At 47.8% G+C, this 19,057-nt stretch overlaps 1 pseudogene; it reads right to left on the bottom strand.

The window, feature by feature from the left end:
- LOC109734253 (probable methyltransferase PMT26) overlaps positions 1-9,937 on the bottom strand; it is a 34,453-nt pseudogene extending 24,516 nt beyond the window's left edge.
- Between the last annotated feature and the right edge of the window lie 9,120 nt (positions 9,938-19,057).

Genomic DNA, 19,057 nt, shown 5'->3' with positions numbered 1-19,057 from the left:
GATAGTAGTCCTAGCTATGCGGAGCTCTTGCAACAAGTTAGGAAAGATTTGAATTGGATGGACCCTAGTGATATCATTGAGTTGGAGGGAAGGCATAATGTTGGTTTTGAAATGCACATCCGTTGGAAGACAATGCGTGTAAACTCGGAGCAACGTTGGGTTGCATACAAGGAGACGGTGGCCGAATCACTAGACAAGGCTCTTGAGTTATTTGCAACGAAGAAGGTTGATTCAAGTTTGCATTTGGACTTGAACCGGAACCCCTCCCCTTTGGTTGCTAGTAGCCCCCCATCCTTGAAGCGAGATGAAATTGTTGAACCTCTTTTGACCCAAGAAGTGAGGCCAACATTGAGCCCTTATAGAAACAATCAAGATGAATCTTTGCAAGAGGACAATGATGAGTATGCGGACGATGACAATGAAGTTGATCTCCATGACAACAATGTGGGTGATCTCGACAAATATCATTTGCAAGAGACAATGGACCATTCCATCCCTTTTTCCCGTGCATATGCATCGGACTCGGATGACGATGGTCCCGATGAACAAGTTGATGCGGAGGGGTTCACGGTGAAGGAGGCCGAAGCTTTCGAGAAGGTATTTGGTCGGGATCATCGGACTACATTGTTCAAGGATGTTAGTCTCGCGGATGAAGCCGTGGTAGATGGTGGCCAATGTGTACCTCTTGGGGTTAGGCCAAGCTCTCACCGTGATTTGGTAGACGACAAGAACCGGATTGCTAAAGGTTCTAAGTTCGACAGCTTGTTGGATTTGAAGATGTGGCTCGACAACTACTCGGTTACGCATTATCGTCCACACAAGGTGGTGCACTCGGACGTCAATGTGCGCTACACGGTTGCATGTGCATGTGAAGATGAAAAGGAGGTCCAACTTGGACTTACAAGAGGCCGTGGTGGTGGTAGAGGTCGTGGAAAGGAGGTCCAACAAGGAGTGGCAAGACGCCGTGCCGGTTGTCCGTGGATTGTGCGTGCAAGACCATGGAAAGGAGGTCCTACTTGGCATGTAGTGAGTTGTGTGCCAACTCACATGTGCCAAGGCAAAAGGGTGGATGGCAAGATTGTGTCCGAAGACCACAAACAACTCACGTCCGAGTTCATCGCTTACAGGCTCTCCAACTCAATATCCACACTTCCAACAATGAGCGTCCAACATGTCATTGACCTTGTGAAAGCCATCTTTCATTACAAGGTGAAATACGGCAAGGCATGGAAGGCGAAGCAAGCCGCATTTAAGATGTTGTATGGTACATGGGAGGAAGCATACAACCGAATCCCTAGGTTGTTGTTAGCCATGGTCGCGACAAACCCGGGCATGGTTCATGTGGTCGAGCCTCATGGGCACCAAACAACGGTTCATGAAGGAAGGAAAGTCAGAGTATTTGGCCGTGCTTTTTGGGCGTTCGAACAATGTGTGAGGGCTTTCGAACATTGTAGGCCGGTCATCGCAATTGATGGCACGTTCTTGACCGGACAATACAAGGGCACCTTGTTGGTTGCGATAGCAAGAGATGCCAATAACCGGGTGTTGCCATTGGCATTTGCTTTGGTTGAGGTGGAAAACAATGACAACTGGGAGTGGTTTCTGCATCTTTTGAGGACGAAGGTGTTACCCGCTCAAAGGGGAATTTGTGTCATATCGGATCGGAATCAAGGAATTCTTAACGCCGTGGAGATTGACATTCCCGGGCATGCTCCGTTGCACCATCGCTGGTGCATGAGGCACTTTTGTTCGAACTTCTATAGGGCATGTGGCCTTAAGGAGTTGGCCGGTGATCTTCAAGATTGTTGTCTCGCTTTCTCCGATAAGCGCTTCGCCACTTTGTACAACAAATTGCTCGCACACAAAAAACTTGATCCCGGGGGTCAAGAGTTTCTCAATAGGCACATTCAATACCGGAACAAGTGGGCACGTGCTTTTGATGAAGATGGCCGGAGATACGGTCAAATGACAAGCAATATGGCCGAATGCTTCAATAGGGTGCTCAAAGGTGCACGTGGATTACCCGTGACGGCAATAGTTCAATACACATTTGACAAGATGAATGCGTACTTTGTAAAGTACTCGATGGAAACCGATGCACAGATAGCGGGTGAGAACCCACGGAAGTACAAGTACAAGTTCCCACCCAAAGTTGATGAATGGTTGCTATTTCAATCACGGAAGGCGGACTCAGAAGAAGCTATATTATATGACAATGAAGAGTGGAAGTACGAAGTGAAAGAGCCAGGAGGAACCACAAATGATGGCCGGCAACATGGAGGTCGGGCTTTCAAGGTGTCGTTAACACAATGTGATTGCACTTGCGGGGGGCCATTGTTGCTTCATCTCCCATGCTCACATTTGTATGCCGCCGGCCGCGTTAGGAATGTGGACATCAATCACCCACGCACCGTGAGGGAGTCGGAGTTCTCAATCATGACGGTCAAGAAAACATGGGCTCCCCGCTATCACCCATACTTTGACCAATCACAATGGCCGGAGTATCATGGAGTTCAACTATGGCCGGATCCGGAGTTGAAGGTTGTTAAACGGGGTAGACGTAAGACAAAGCGTCTTAGAGGCGACATGGACGGATGGGGCCATGGTGGGTGCCGCGAAGCGGGCAACGACCAATTCCAAGAGCCTCGTGAGAGCTCCCGTTGTGGGGAGTGCAAAGGTCATGGCCACAACAAAAGAAAATGTACCAAACCAAGGAAAAGGTCCAAGAAAAATGATGCAAGCACAAGCCAACATGGAGCTACACAAGGGAGCCAACCAAGTGGTAGCCAACCTAGTGGTAGCCAACCTAGTGGTAGCCAACAAGTGCCAAGCCAACCAAGTGGTAGCCAACCAAGTGGTAGCCAACAAGTGCCAAGGCAACCAAGTGGTAGCCAACAAGTGCCTAACCAACCAAGTGTTAGCCAACCTAGTGGTAGCCAACAAGTGCCAAGGCAACCAAGTGGTAGCCAACAAGTGCCTAGCCAACCAAGTGTTAGCCAAAGAGGATCTAGGCAACAAAGAGGTCGGCAACTTGGACTTACAAGAGGCCGTGGTGGTGGTAGAGGTGGTGGTGGTGGTGGTCTCGGCCGTGGTGGTGGAAGAGCTCGACATGGTGGTAATGGCCGTGGTGATGGTCTCGGCCTTGGTGATGGTCTTGGCCTTGGTGGTGGACTTGGCCGTGGTGATGGACAAGCGCAAGTTCGTTATAGAGGAATGTTTGGATACCTAGATGGACCGTTTCCGTATGTTCCTCACTAACTATAATGTATCATATGTTCTTGTTTTTTCATATGTTCTTCTTTTTCATATGTGCTTCCATTTGTTCTTATTGTCCTTACTAACCGTTATGTTCCACTCATTGTAGGTATGGCGGCTTCCCAACCCAACAAACCAACGATGAAGGAGGATGGCGAAGATGAGATGGCCGGATGGTGGGAGAAGGCTGCGAAGAAGCTTAGAGAGGAGGATGCAGCCAAGCTAAAGAAGAAGAAGGAAGAGGAGCTTGAGAAGGAGAGGAAGCGGAAACAGAGTGCGGCAAATGCGATGCGCGCTAGGGAGCAAGCGTTGATGAGGAAAGTTGAGGAGGCACAGAAGAAGCGTCAACAGGATTTTGAAGAAAGAACCATGAAGCTTTGGGCAATTGCAGCTGAAAAAGAAGAGAGGGACAATCAGATATTCATGGAGAGGGTGGTTAAGGAGGCTCACCTCATAAGAAAAAGGGAGGAGGAAGAGGAAGAAGAGAGGAAGAAGAAGAAGGGAAAGGGGCCTTGCTCTACGCAATAGAGCTATGTCTCCAATGTGATTTGGTTGTGAACTACTATGTCTCCAATGTGATTTGGTTGTGAACTACTATGTGCCGTGAACTACTATGTCTCCTCCTCGATTTGGTTGTGAACTACGAAAGGTACGACCACTCCAAGTTCAACGACATAACAATTCGCACTCGAAGTTCAACATTATAAAAAAAACTAAGATGACTAGTGCTTTCCACGCTTGCTGGGTCCTCCCCCCCTCTTGACGCTTATCTTCTTCACCTTCCTAGGAAGAGGAACCCGCTCCGGCTCCGGCTCCGCCTCCGGTTCGACATCGTCATCCAAATAGTCATCCAAAGCCGCCATCCGCGAGGTGCCGACCGTCCTTTTGCCTCTTTGGGTGAAGTCTTCAGGTGTGTACTTGTTGATTCCCCTCCTAGGCTTCAACTCGTATGCAGACCGAGCCCGGTACGTCCCCAAGGTCATATCATCAGCAACCTATGCATCAACAAAATATATGGAAAGACCGTGTGTGAGGATATAGTTAGCAATGCATCAACAAATGGATATATATCGTCATGACATACCTCTTGGGTGACCGCACCCACATCCTCATCCTCGAAAGGTTCACCATGGCTCTGCCCCGAAGCGGGATCTGATGGTGTCGCCGACCTAGACCGTTCTGGTGATACATACTCGGGGTCACGACAACCGAAAAGGTTTGATAGCCGCCTTAACTTTTGGCCCTGGCGCTGCAACATGTACAAGTGAATGAGACATGGAACGTACCAACAAATGTTAAGTGCTAGTTTGAAGGAGATTTGAACCTTAATGAATTCTCGAAGTGCACCTTCCCCATCGCTTTTGCCAGCCGGGGTTGTTTCCAGAATAGTCTCGGTCTCGTCAGCTGCTTTCTTGATCTGGGCACGCTATGAACAGAAACGGTATCAAAGTGTTAGGCAAGTGAAGATGTGAAAAGTGCGAATGGAAAAGCAAGAAGGGCTAACCACAAAGTTCATCATTGGAGCTGAAGGGATCACCGAGTTGCCTTTCCTGACTAATGCGTTGTACTAGTGCTGGGCTACCTCATCAAAAATGGTGGGTTCTTCCAGAATCTCCTCAGCATACGCCGGCTGGCATACCTCCACGCGGGTACTTGCAAGAAACCATGCGAGATAGTTGTTGAACGCGATCGGGCAGTGCTCACGAAGCTGGGCTCGTTTTCCAGTCCTTGCTTGCTCCACACTAAGAGCAAACTGCACGACATACTTCTTGTGATGGCTGGCCCAATCCTTGATCTTCCGTTGCTTTTTCCTATCCAACCTGCAAGTTAGAAACAGAATATTAGCATCATCGAAACCGTCGAGAAGCTGCTAAGTGCTCAAGGTTAATTATATCTTACGCGTGTAGCAACTTGTCCGTGTCCTCCCACTCCGGCGGGTGTGGCTGGAACAAACCAAACTGGCGGAAAACCCGATGTGGCAGGTGAAGCTCAACCGCCCAGTTGCATATCAGTGGGCACCGCATATGCCAGAGATCCCTATCCCTAATGCACATCGGATTAAGCCTGAACTCTATAGGGTTACCAAAACTCTCTCCTTTTCCATACGGCTCCCATTCCACCTGCAAAATGGGATTGAATGCAAAATTGATATCGAGTGAAGATACAAGCATGATAATCACTTATGCAAGGTCGGTTCACCTGCTCAGGCGTGATCGCGTCCAACTCGCTCTTGTACAACTTGTACATTACCGAGGGATCATCCGTCGTCTCATTTAACACATCCCACTTGTAAGCCCAAGTGGGGAGCCGTAGTGGGTCGTCTTTATCGTCCCAATCCTCGTACTTCACGGTCTTAGGTCGTCCAACCGGCAGACGCTCCCAGCTCCATATGGAAAGTGCGAGCAGACAACCACCAATACCTCCAGTGTGCCTACAACTGGCATCGTCCAACTGCACATAAAAAAGAACATGGTCAAATTTGCCGCAAGAGCGCATTGATAATGTATCAATGAAGTGAAAAGGAAACAACTTCATACCTGTCGATACAAGTAAGCTAGTGTCGCCGAACCCCAACTCCATTTGCTATCGAAGACGGTCAACGCCTTCAGCCACATCCATGGAGCATTCTTGCCTGTGCCATCAGCAAACAGTGTCCTCGATATCACGTACCACATGTAGACACGAGCATAAGTCTTCACCAGGTCCTCATTAGCATCATCGGGGCAATGAGCGAAGTTCGATGATATCCACGTGAAAGTAGCGCCCGCTGCGACTCTTTCCTTCTTCTTATCTTCCCTTTCTGGCTCCCGAGGCTCCGGAGGAACCATACGGATAAGGGCATGCATCTGCGCGCGCCACCCTTCAGAATCGGTGTTCATACATAAAGGATTGCCATCGATAGGAAGACCGGTGATCATAGCGATATCCTGCAGCGTCACGGTCATCTCCCCAGTCCGAAGATGGAAAGTGTGTGTCTCCGTCCTCCAATGATCAATAAGCGCGGTGAGTGCTGCAGCATTGTTGGGTGGCGTCGACCGGCGGACCAACTCAATGAAAGGGAGAAGTCCTACCTCCCTAACATAAGGTGTGTACCGCTCATCATAGCGCATCCCTCCAAGGCTGATCCCGTGAGACCGAAGCTTCAGAGGTGCAAGCTCCTACAAACAAACAAATCATAACATTACATATGTGTTTGAAAAAACATACGAAATTCATAACACCGGCCACTTTCAGTATTACCCGCTGCTCCACCGACATAGCGTACGACCGGTGTTGTTTGTCCCAATGATCATCGAGAAGCCAAACCATCCTAACAATTTCAACAAAGCATTCTTGTCAACACGATTATCTTTTCAATTCAAAAAAACTAAAGTAGGCCTACTACATGCAAGATCCAAAGCATATGGTGCTTCCCCCTACTTGGGCCTACTTCATACAAATAACATGTCAATCTATGTATCCAAACTATAACATGTCAATCTACTTCTCCATAGAAATAACATGTCAATCTACTTCTCCATACAAATAACATGTCAATCTATGTATCCAAACTATAACATGTCAATCTATGTATCCAAACTATAACATGTCAATCTACTTCTCCATACAAATAACATGTCAATCTACTTCTCCATAGAAATAACATGTCATTCTATGTATCCAAACTATATAAATAACATGTCAACCTATCTATCCAAACCACATTCTAATCTAACAAGGGTTCCCCAAATCTAATATATGCAAGATTCAAACAAAAGTTGCCCAAATCTAATACATGCAAGATTCAAACAAGGGTTCCCCAAATCTTCAAAATATAGTATTTTCTATGGATAGAAAGAAGGGGATCGGAGGAGAGTACCTTCTACGATGGATTGGTGAACAAATGCACGGACCAAATCGTCGGATCGGAAGGATTTGGGAGAGGGGATTGAGAGGGGGAGTGCAGATGGCCGCCGCCCTGTTTTTCTGTAACTGCCAATGGGGAGGGTGGGGGAGGAGAGGGCTGGCGCGTTTGCAGATAAGTCACAGTGCAGCGCCTAGCGGCTAGGCGCTGCACATTACACGTGTAGCGCCTAGCGGCTAGGCGCTGCACATTACAGGTGCAGCGCCTAGCTCGGAGGCGTTGCACTGCTGGGTGCGGGCCCATGGGCTGCCACGGTGGACAGAGGTGCAGCGCCCCGGAGCTAGGCGCTGCATCGTAGGGTGTGGCGCCGGCGTGGAGGGCGCTACACAAAAGGGTTAGGGGTGTGAAATAGTTTCACGGACAGTTCATTCTGTGATTTGATTTCGTCAATAGGTCAAATTTGTCAAATTTGCCTGTACGTGTTCTGCTCGGATCCTGCCACCTCGAATCCAGCTACCGCCGTACGCGCTTCTGATCTTTTGCAACTTCTAATCTCGCCGACTCTACCGTGAACAGCTCTTTTATTCCGATTGCTTTATACGCGCCGATCTCCGATCGCTGCCGCACGTACGCCGTACCTCCACAGGCGCCGGTCTTCATCGCTTTCCTCTAAATCAAGGATCCGCAACCTCCAGACCTTGCAACCTTGCTCATGATACTACTTGTTAGAATAAATCCGAGGCGCTCCGTCGATCTACTGAGGACCAAGCAATCACACAAGAACGACACCGAGATTTGTTAACGAGGTTCACCGATATGGCTACATTCCCGGGGCATGACTACGGGCGCTCCTCCCCATGACACCGTCACAATACCGCACCCCGGCCGCCCGGGTGCCGGCACACGCCGCCGGCTCCCTCGCGTGCCCGTGCTATTATGTTGGCATATGTTACATCATGTGTCTACCCCCGATATATATGAGAGGCCTAGGATACACGTGTCCTATTAGGACACAACTCCTATCCTGTCTACACACAGTCCAAAATCAAGTCCAACTGTAACCTACCTTGTATAATAATATTCGACACAACTCTAACAGTGCTCGCCGGAGACATGAAACCAGTTATGGTGCCCCTTGTACTGCACCAGCTTGGTATGAGGAACGTTCTATACCATATCTGCACCAACAAAACCTTAGTCAGTCGGGTAAACAAACCAAAACCATGTCTGAAGATATCTGAACTCAAGCATCAACACAGATAATTCAGTTCAGTGTCCAGCTAGAAAGAACCTGGTCTCTGCTCGTCGGCCACCTTATCGGACTCTGGTGACCCGGCGGCAGGTCAGAGGTTCCTCAGGGCAATGCCTCTCCAGGTGCTCGTAGTGCTTGTCGCCCTGGAGCTTTCTCATAGCCTCCACATTGTCGAGGTAGGATGTAATCGGCTCCGGCCTCAACGTCGCAGAGCTTCCAGCTGTGGCTCGCTGGAACACCTGGCGCCGTGGTTCGCTCCTTGTTGGACTCTGCGGCCTGGGTGCGCCACGGGCCTGGCCCATCGCCGTCTGTTGAGGAGCTCGGCGTCCTTCGCGTCCGGGAACACCTCGGCCTCGTCCTTCTTTGCCTGTGGCTTCTCGCCGGGATCCTCATCCGGCTTCCCCATGAGCTCCGGGACACTCTGTTGTTCATCAGCCCCTTTGCTTTCTCTGTGGAATGATCCGCCTGCTGCCGCTCTGTCATAGGGGGCTCCTGCTCGTCGGCGCTCTCCTCTCTGACGCCGACCGGGGGCTTGTCGGCGCCCGCGGTCCCCTCCACCGGAGCGGCGGGGCGGCGCAACAATGGGGCCTGGAACGGGGAGAACTCGGCGAGGGTGACGAGGGTCGAGGAGGCCATCCAGACGGCGACCAGGCAGAGCCCGACGAAGGCGGCGACGGCGGGGGCGGAGCAGGAGAAGGAGGAGGCGTGCTGCTGCTGATGCCGCCGGACGTGGAGGCACGTGTGCCCGAGCGCCATTGGTCGGCGGCTCCTTATCGCATCCAATCCGGAGAGAGGGAAGATCTGGACTGGAGAGTGGCGAATGATTGATTGAGTGGATCCAGGAAGGCTCAGAAGATACCAAAATAGGACTGATTTCGCCACGAGAAGGAAGAAGAATCACCAGGGAATCGAGTAGCAAAGGGAGAAAAATCCGGCCTTTTTGCTGTGAGCGATGGAATGGAATCGCGGACAGATCCAGATTTCTTCGTGTTCGGACGCGACCGCCGCCGCCTGTCAGGCACCCTCCCGCAGCACTCGCCCATACAAACCGTGCCCAATAACAAAAATAAATAACGAGAATGCTAAATTCGTGCCGACTGGCAGTTTGTAACAGATCCGAACGATCTGGATCTCATTCGGAATGGATGAGAATCGAACCCCCGACGTCCTGTAGGCACGCCACCAAACTAACCATCTCACCCAGACTTCGTCGTTGTTAAAGACGCAAATACTTTGATTTAATGCGTAGTGGATCTTTGTTTGAGATTGAAAATCTGAAGAAGTTGCTTATTTGATGACGCATTTAGTGGAAAGATTTCCTGAAACGTTGATGTCCGTGATTTTCTCTCTGGATTGGATCGATCATGATTTTTTCTGTGCGCTAGATCTATTGGTGGACCCTATTTACAGGGATTTTTTAGTCAAAATATTGATGCTGAATATGGGATTCGAACCCACACCAAGCAGCTGACATGAAACACTTACTAACCAGCTCAATTAGACTAATTGTTGTGTAAAAGGAAGCACATCGCATTCTTTTGACCATTCCATGATGTTTTCCTTTTCTCTTTTCTTGAGTGAATAGCAAAAAACTACCACATTACCGGCTATCGTTCTGAAAAACTATCGTTTTTTTTTTATTTTTCAAAAAAATTTACCACAAAAGTGGCTGGCTGTTCCAAAAAACCCAAGTGGCCGAACGGTTAAGTTTTAACTGGGGTTATGACATGTGGGGCCCGCCCGTCAGGGTTTTGTCGGCCACAGTGCTCATGGCGCGCGGGTGACGGCCGTTAGGGCGCACGGGCCGTCCCGACCAGGTAAAAATGGATCCGGCCCTCACTCTGTCTCCCTCGCGCTCACTCACTCTGACTCTCCCCCCTCGCTCTGTTTCCCCTGGCCGAGCTCGCCATCGTCGCCGACCACCTCAGTTCCTCGTGCCGGCCAGGATGCCTTCTTGGAGTGATGGGGATGAGAGCTCCGACGACAGCATGGGGGGCAACCTGATGGACATGGAGTACTTTGTAAGCCTCATCCTCTTCCTCTCTGTCATTATCTAGGGTTAGGGTTGAATCGATTTGGGAATGAGGGTTGATGAGCTGCATATTTGTATGGATGGATTCATTTGGTTTGGTTATCTATTAGTTTTGATCTAGGGTATGGATGGCACTGTGATGTCTGATCCGACCTTGAGCAAGGCAAAGCTTGACTCAAGTTGAACTAGTTGATGCATTGGTTCTGATCTACCTTTTACTGCATGTAGGACACACCTGACACCATCCCTGAGCCACTCTGGTGTGGTGTTCCCATGGAGGAAGTTGCCAAGTGTACTCTACACGATATGAAGCCTAGGAAGTGTGTTGCTTTTGAAGGTGCTAACGCTGGGAGGAGGTTCTATGGATGCCCTGTTCAGGTGAGTAATTGAGTATGTTGGGTGGATTCAGTTAATGTCTAGATTCAGTTATGCCTAGTGGAATCAGTTATGCCTAGTGGATTCAGTTATGCCTAGTGGTTACTGAATTTGTACATTAACTCTGTTTGAACTGAATTTAGTACTGAATTTATGGTTACATGTCCTCCTTGTGTACCAATCCTCTTTTTGAATTGAAGTTAGAACTGAATTTATGCATTTTCTGAAGTATGTGTTCTCTGATCAAACTACAGGGAGGTGTGAATTGTGGTGTAGTTCAATGGGTTGATCCTGCCTGGCCTGATGTACTTAAGAACTGCCTCATCAAGTTGTGGGAAATGTTTCACGAGAAAAACCTTGGAAGGATTCAAGACAAGCATGCATATGAGGATGAGGTTGCCAAGTTGAAGAAGGACTATGATCATCTCTGCACTGAGTATCATAAAATGGTTGATGATGTTAGCAAGATGTTTGACTGGCAGGATGGTGTTGGCAAGATTGACTACCAGAAAGCAATGGATGCTGAGAAATTTGAGAAGCAGAAGGAAGAGCTAGAGCTGGAGATGAAGATGGAGAAGCTAAGACTAGCAAAAGAACAGAGGTGTATCCTTCAGGCCCAGGCAGACATAATTCACAACACCAGGAAGGCAATGAAAGAGATAAAGGTGGACAGGGATCTTCTTGCACAAGAGAAGACAGAGCTTGAGAAAGTAGTTGCTGATCTACTGAATGCTGGCCATGGGAGCAAGGAAAAGCTTGAGAAAATCAAGGCCATACCGGAGGCTTGAAGATTTGGACAATGGTGGTTAAGTAAGTAAGGTGGCCTACACATATAACAGGCCTTGCAAGATGATGGTAGGAGTATATTTTGTGCAGTCCTATATGAACTGTTTAAGTTATGGTAACTAGAGTGGTAGAGAACCTTTGCTAAGTCTGGCTTATGTTATTGTACTGTTAAGAACCTATCTATCTTAAGTAATGCAGTGAAGAACTTTTTTTTATTTCTTTAGGTTGTTTTCCTGAAACTAGCAATGCTAAACTAGTATATTTTTGGGCCTAAAACCATTATGTACACATTGTGGGCCTAGACTGGGCTGTTTTAATACTCCACCTACCTACCACCAACCATTAGTAGTCTGTAAAAGCCCACCCCTTGGGTGAAACCGCAGTCAATCCCCCCATCCCCACCCTTCTCCACCCCCAGCCGCCAAAGAAACCCTAGAATCCCAGGGAGAGATGGATCCTGGAGAGGTCATAGATGGAGAAGAAGAGTTGCCCAGGCAAGCCAGGCGCAAAGATGCAAGGAGGAGGGCGAGAAGGCTACTTGCTGAGATGATCCTTGTAGCACGCAACCGCAAGGACATAGATCAGTTCCTGGAGGCATTCCCCCTGGCTCCAACCCTAGTGATGATGATATCATCTACTGGGCAAGGAGGAGGGCAAATTTCCATCCTTTTCAGGTCACTAGGCAGAGGTGGACTAGGATTCTGTACCCATGATGCTGCTGTTATGTTTCTATGTTCCTAGATCTGTCTTTCTATCTATGTGATGTTTGAAGTTGGTGTAAGAACAATGTTGAATGAGTTATGTATGTGATGAATCAAGTTGACTATGATGCAATGCAATGTATGAAGCTGGTGAAAGAAAAATGTTGAATGATCTATCTATGTGATGAATCAATCTGTCTATGATGCAATTTATGAGTGAATCTTTTATCTATATTTGTATGTATGAATGAATTGATCTGGTGATCTTGATGTTTTAAGTTAGATATGTTATGGTTTGGTCAGATGGCCAAATCTTGTTGTTTTAGGTGTGATCTCTTAGGGTTTGGTGCCTAGATGGGCAAATCTTGATGTTTTAGCTTTGATATGTTAGGTTTTGGTCCTAGATAGCCACTTTGGGGTTGGTCGACAAGTAGCCACCTAAAGTGGCCAAATTTGGGTGGCTTTAGGGTTGGTCGACAAGTTGCCCCCCAAAGTGGCCAAATGTGGCCACTTTGGGGTTGGTCGACAACTAGCGACTTTTGGGGTTGGTCGACAAGTAGCCACCCAAAGTGGCCAAATGTGGGTGGCTTTAGGGTTGGTCGAAAACTAGCCACCCAAAGTGGCCAAATGTGGGTGGCTTTAGGGTTGGTCGACAACTAGCCACTTTTGGGGTTGGTCGACAAGTAGCCACCCAAAGTGGCCACATTTGGCACCTTTGGGGGTTGGTCCACAACTAGCCACTTTTGGGGTTGGTCGACAAGTAGCCACCCAAAGTGGCCAAATTTGGCCACTTTGGGGTTGGTCGACAAGTTGCCCCCCCAAAGTGACCAAATTGACCTAATCATATCAATCAATTATCAACAAAATAAATCACTTGATCTACATAACAATGACCAGCATAAGAAATAATTTCATATGAAACAATTCATAACCTAGGACATATCAAATCAAAATAGAGCTTGACAGCAGATAACTTAATTGTTCCAAGCAGTTCAAACACAGACCACATAACTTAATTGTTCAAATGAAAACAGAGTTCACTGCAAATAACACAGATAGCAAGCATGCCTAACAAGCAGAGTTCAAGGCATAAAGCATAGTTGAGTGCAACACATTCAGTGGTTGCCACTGGCTGTGAAATACAAAGCAAATTTGCTTGGGGCCTTCCTCTTCCTCTTAGAACCAACATCAGCTTGACCTGATGTTGATGCTGCCCTTGGAGCATTGAAACCTCTTGCAACTCTTGATGATCTGGTGTTCTTTGCTGGAGATGATGCACTTGACCTGGTGTTGTTGGCTGGTGCTGAAGCAGGTGGTGGGTTCTTTCTCTTTCTTGATCCACCTGTTGAAACTGCAGAAGATGTGGTTGCCCTTGTTGAAGCAGACTTGAAGCTGTTGCTGGTTTCCTGCCCCTAACTGGTCCTGAAGCTGGAGCTGGACCTGAAGCTGGAGCTGGACCTGATGATGTGGCCCTAGCTGGAGGTGGCCTGGGTGGTGCTGAAGTTGCTGGGTAGGATGCCCTATTTTCCTACAATTAAAAACAAGTTGCAGCTCACAAGATGTATGCATTAAAAACAAGTAGCAGATTTTCCTTGTTGAATTGGCTTAGTTACCTGGTGGTTGTTTTTCCTTGTCATAAAATTGGCCTTAAGTCTATCTCCACACATTGTCTACCTGTGGCCTTGCAGACCACAGTTACTGCATGTTATTGTGCCCATCCTTGATGTATCCTTTGGAGCTGGCACCTCAAATTCACCCTTTCTCCTAGCTGTCTGCTTCTTGCCTTTCTTCTCCCTAAAAACTGGTGGTTCTATGTCTGGTGTGTTGGTGTTTGGCCAGAATTCAGGACCAGGGACAGGGTAGATGATGTGCTGGTATCCAGCCTTATACATTGGCTTCTTAAAGAACGGATGCACATAATCTTCTGGGTGAACTTTTATCTTCTGCATTGCAGATATTGCATGGTGGCAAGGTGATCCAGTCATGTCCCACCTCCTGCAAGAGCAGCTCCCTTCATCAAGCTTCACACAATATGTGTTCTCTCCACTAGTTACTTGCCAGATGTTGGGACTAGCCATGTTTGCTTCACAGTATTTAGCCCACTTCTTGCTCTCTTCAAGCTTCTCCATGTAATGTGGGGTTATTTCCCACCAACAGCTCTCTGTTTTCTCTCTGATGCCATGGTACTTAACCATTAGTTTGGTCCTCAACCCTTCAAACATGGTCTTAATTGGTTTTGACCTAACATCTAGAATCATTTTGTTGAAAACCTCACTAAGGTTGTTCACTACCAAGTCAGTCTTGCACACATGATCCATTGCATATCTAGCCCAACACTCCTTAGGGATGCCATTCAACCACATGTAGGCTGGTTCACATGCTGCTTTCAAACCTGCCATTCCTTCTTTGTGACCATGTTCAGTGAAGGAATAGCCAGCTTTGTCAACCCATTTCTTAAGTTCTTCTGCTCTAAAGCCAGCTGACTGGAAGTTGGCATATATGTGTCTTAGGCAATATCTTTGTGGGGATTGAGGAAATATTTCATTAATTGCTTTAAGAAGGACCTGTTGTTTGATTACATAAGCTAGTAATGAGATAACTATAGCAGCATTGCTATGTGCATAAGAATAATACAGATTTAGAGAAAATACCTTCTGCCTGTCAGACATGATGGTGTAGTTCCCAAACTGGTTGCTGGTGCCAATGCAGACTCTAAGTTGGTTTAGAAACCAGGTCCAGCTAGGCCCATCCTCTTTGTCAACCACCCCAAAAGCAATTGGGAACACATTGTTGTTCCCATCTCTCCCAGTTGCTGCCAATATCTGCTGGCCTGTGGATAACTTGATGAAGCAACCATCAAGTCCTGCATAAACAGAGATAGTTAGGGCCAAATTGAATAACATGCTTACATTTCAAACATGATTACATCACTGATTTGTACCTATGAAAGGCCTACAACCAGCAAGAAATCCATCTTTTGATGCCTGGAGGCAATAGAACATGTACTTGAACCTTGGTGTGGGGGCTGGGTTCAAAGGATCCTCAAAAGTTGTCACTATGCACCTGCTTCCAGGGTTTGTGTCAAGCACACATTGTAGGTACGTAGTCCCTCAACCTCAGATACTGCTTTCTATGATCACCTTGCACAACATCAACAGCCATCAGTCTTGCCCTATATGCCAAACTCCTAGGTACATGCACCCCAAACTTCTTCTTAGTATGTTTGAGAACTGTCTCTATATCAGCCTTTACATTTGATCTAACTGTGTCCTCCACAGCTTCTGCAACCCATTCAGCAGTAACCTTTGTACTCTCTCCACAAGCTCCACAACTATGATCCATGTGGAACTTCTTGATTGTGAATGTATCTTCATGGGCTACTTTGGATGCAGTCATGAAAAATTCACATCCATTCTTCCTCTCTGGGCACCAAACAATAACCCTTGATGGTTCATTCCTATGGTACTGAAAGTTTGTCAAAGTCCTAACATGAAAATTTCTCAATGCCTTTCTAAATTCATACACATTGGTGAAGCAAAGGTCCTTGCACAGCTGCTCATGTGCATCAAGTAACTTTGGGTCATACCATTTCCTCTCTTTCTTCTTCTTCAATCTTCTCTTCCTTCCAGAAGGTAGTCTTGGAGTCTCTCCATCTGAGTCAGAAATGCCCACATCACCAGGGAAGCAATACTCATCAGCTTCAGGTAAAAAATCTCAAAACTTTGGGATCTCTGGCTGATTGTGAGCTCTAGAAGTTGGATCTGGATTTGCTGCTGCTCTTCTCACAGGCTTGAGTTTCTCAGGCTTGCATTTTTCCACAACTATTTCCTCTCCACTGTCAGCCTCTTTCTCCTCCTGCCAAAACTCTGAAACATCACTGCCACCTTCAAACTGTGGTCTGTCTTCTGCAACATATCTTTCTTCTTCATTTCCAATATTTTCTTCACCTCTCTTCCAAGCCTTGTAAGACATCTTTATCCCTCTATAGTCACCCCTATCGATCTCAAAGTCTGAGGATGATTTGTCAATATCATCATCCTCTTCACCAGCAGCCTGTCCATCATCATCTCCATCATGAGCTTCTGAAATGTTCAAGTTGCAACTTTGCTGTGTGTTCAAATTAACTTCAAGAGGGTGGACCACTCCATCTTGTGACAGACTTAACACAAAACCAGGACCCCCCACTGGATTGCCTATTGGAATTTGTTCTTCACAAACATTGTGAGCCCTGTTACATTCAACACCTCTATCTTCATTTGCCTTGGAAACAATGATATTGAGCACTGTGAAATCTGAGTGGTCTATCATTTCTTCAACTGCATCTTGACTGTCCAGAAGCAATAAACCTTCCTGTTCAATCCCTTGTTCTTTTACCCAGTACATGTAGTCATCTAACCCATAGCCTTCAGTCTCAGTAAGTGCTATCAAGTTCAGGAAAGTGATGTCTGAAACAAAAAACCTCCTTTCCATGTTATCTCTGCCCTGGAAATGCAGCCTAACCTCCCAAATTTCCTCATCCAGCCTGCATTACATAATATGTTATTTGAAAAGCCCAACTAACTAAGTGTTTTTTGCTACAAAATTCAGTGCACACTAACTATAAAGTACAGTAAGGAATCTGAATCCAACAAATGCTTCTCTGAATCCACCATGCGTTTCTACTAAATCTAACTAATCCTTCAGTGCTAAGTGATACCGTTGCATCCAAAATATGCCACAGAGTGTTTGCTCAACTTTTATTCAGTGCATGTTCATGTTCTAAGATGAATCACAGCAACATCAACCTAGGGTTTGGTCAAAAAACTAACTAAATTATGCTATGTTGTTTGAAATGAACAAGCAGAAATGCAGAAACTGTTGAAGGAGCTCATAAGAGAAAAAAACTTACTGCACCCCTCCAAATGCAGAGGCCCAGTGCTGGGAGTTGGCCGGATCTGCCTGCACAACGCTAGCAAGAGACCTCGCTGCTCTGTACTCAAGCGAGAACTGGCAATCATCAGGCGACGGTGGTGTAGCCTGTGGCGTAGGAGCCTGCATCAGAGCTGCAGCCTATGGTGTCCACTGCGGCGGCGGCGGCGCCGCCGGCTGGGTTGCAAAGCTACCGCTCCCCAGCCAGTTATCAACCCCTGAGAACTCGCCGCCTCCATCCCCCCTTCCACCTCCACCCGTTGAATGGCCGCCATCGCCTGGTTTCGCCGCCGCCGCCATCGGAGAGGAAGGCGCGCGCGAGAGAGAGGGAGACAGAGAGGGGGAAGACAGAGTGAGGGCGGGCCGGATCCGTCTTGACCGTTTGCCCTAACGGCCGTCACCCGCGCGCCGTGAGCACTATGGCCGACAAAACCCTGACGGGCGGGCCCCACATGCACTACAAAAAATACACTTCCGTGATGATACGTGTTTGTTACAGTAGGTCGCGTTTTTTGTCATGCATGTACGTCCATGACAAATTTATGACAGAATCAAGATAGTCATACCTGTGCTGTCATAGAAGTGTTCCATGACATTACCAAAATTATCATCATGGATGTGTCCACTTCCATGACGATAAATCGCGCGTCACAGAAGTGCTTTCATCAAGGGTGACCGACACGTGGCATCCACCGTAACGGAACACTGTTAAGCTATCGGGTCGGGTTTTGGATCCGATAACCCGTTAACAGCCCCAACCAATGGGGATTTTCCACGTGTAAAATCATCATTGGCTGGAGGAGACACGTGTCAGGTCCGCGTTGGCACATGTGTCACTCATCCAATGGGCGAGACACGCCTATGACATGTTGAGACGTGGACCGGCCCATCAAGTTTAAATGGGCCGGCCCAACTGAAGGCCCACAAGATTTTGCGGACCATAATGGGCCGGCCCAGCTAAAGGCCCACGAGATTTTGCGGATCATAATGGGCTGGCCCAGTTAAAGGCCCACAAGATTTTGCGGGCCATAATGGGCCGGCCCAGGTAAAGGCCCACAAGATTTTTGTGTGCCATAATGGGCCGGCCCAGGTAAAGGCCCACAAGATTCTTGCGGATCATAATGGGCCGACCCAGCTAAAGGCCCACGAGATTTCGCCAACATTAATGGGCCGGCCCAGCTGTAGGCCCACAAGATTTTGAGGACCCTAGTAGGCCGGCCCATTAACTGGCTGCCATGTTTTGGGCCAAATGCCGGCCCATATTTGATCCGGTCCATTAATGGCCTGCCACGCTCCGGGCCTAATTGTGGCCCATATGAGATCCGGCCCGTTAAAAGCCTACCACGTTCTGGGCCAAATTACGGCCCAGATCAGGTCTGGCCCTTTTAGAGGCTTTGGGCTCAATTATGGCCCATATCAGATTCGGCCCATCAACTGGTCACTATGCTTTTGCGCCCACTTGCTAAAGGCCCACTTAGTAATTCGGCCTGATATTAGTTTTGGCCTGTTAAGGGCCCGTTTAACATTTCGGCCCTATATTAATTTCGGCTTGTTAAAAGCCCGTCATATAGTTGGGCCTAACTACGACCCGGTTTGCATCCGGCCTGCTCGCAGCCGATATCTGATTGGGCCAAACAAGGACTGAGACAATTTTGGCCTGTTAAAAGCCCGTGATTTGATTCGCACAATTATGGGCCGGCGTTCATTTCGGGCTGCTGCCGGCCCGTGAGCTGTTCGGCACGTTTCAGGCCCAACCTACATCGTGATTGCATGACGGCCCGATTATGTACCGTAATTTTACGGTTTGACCGGTTTACTGCGAAGACAGGATATATACAGTAAAATAACTACAGCATCGTGAATAAGAAAAAACCTAGACTATACAATAAAGAAATTACGGCATA

This window comes from Aegilops tauschii, chromosome 2 (genome assembly GCF_002575655.3).
Source record: "Aegilops tauschii subsp. strangulata cultivar AL8/78 chromosome 2, Aet v6.0, whole genome shotgun sequence".
Taxonomy (NCBI): domain Eukaryota; kingdom Viridiplantae; phylum Streptophyta; class Magnoliopsida; order Poales; family Poaceae; genus Aegilops; species Aegilops tauschii.
This window is presented reverse-complemented; position numbering and strand designations above follow the sequence as displayed.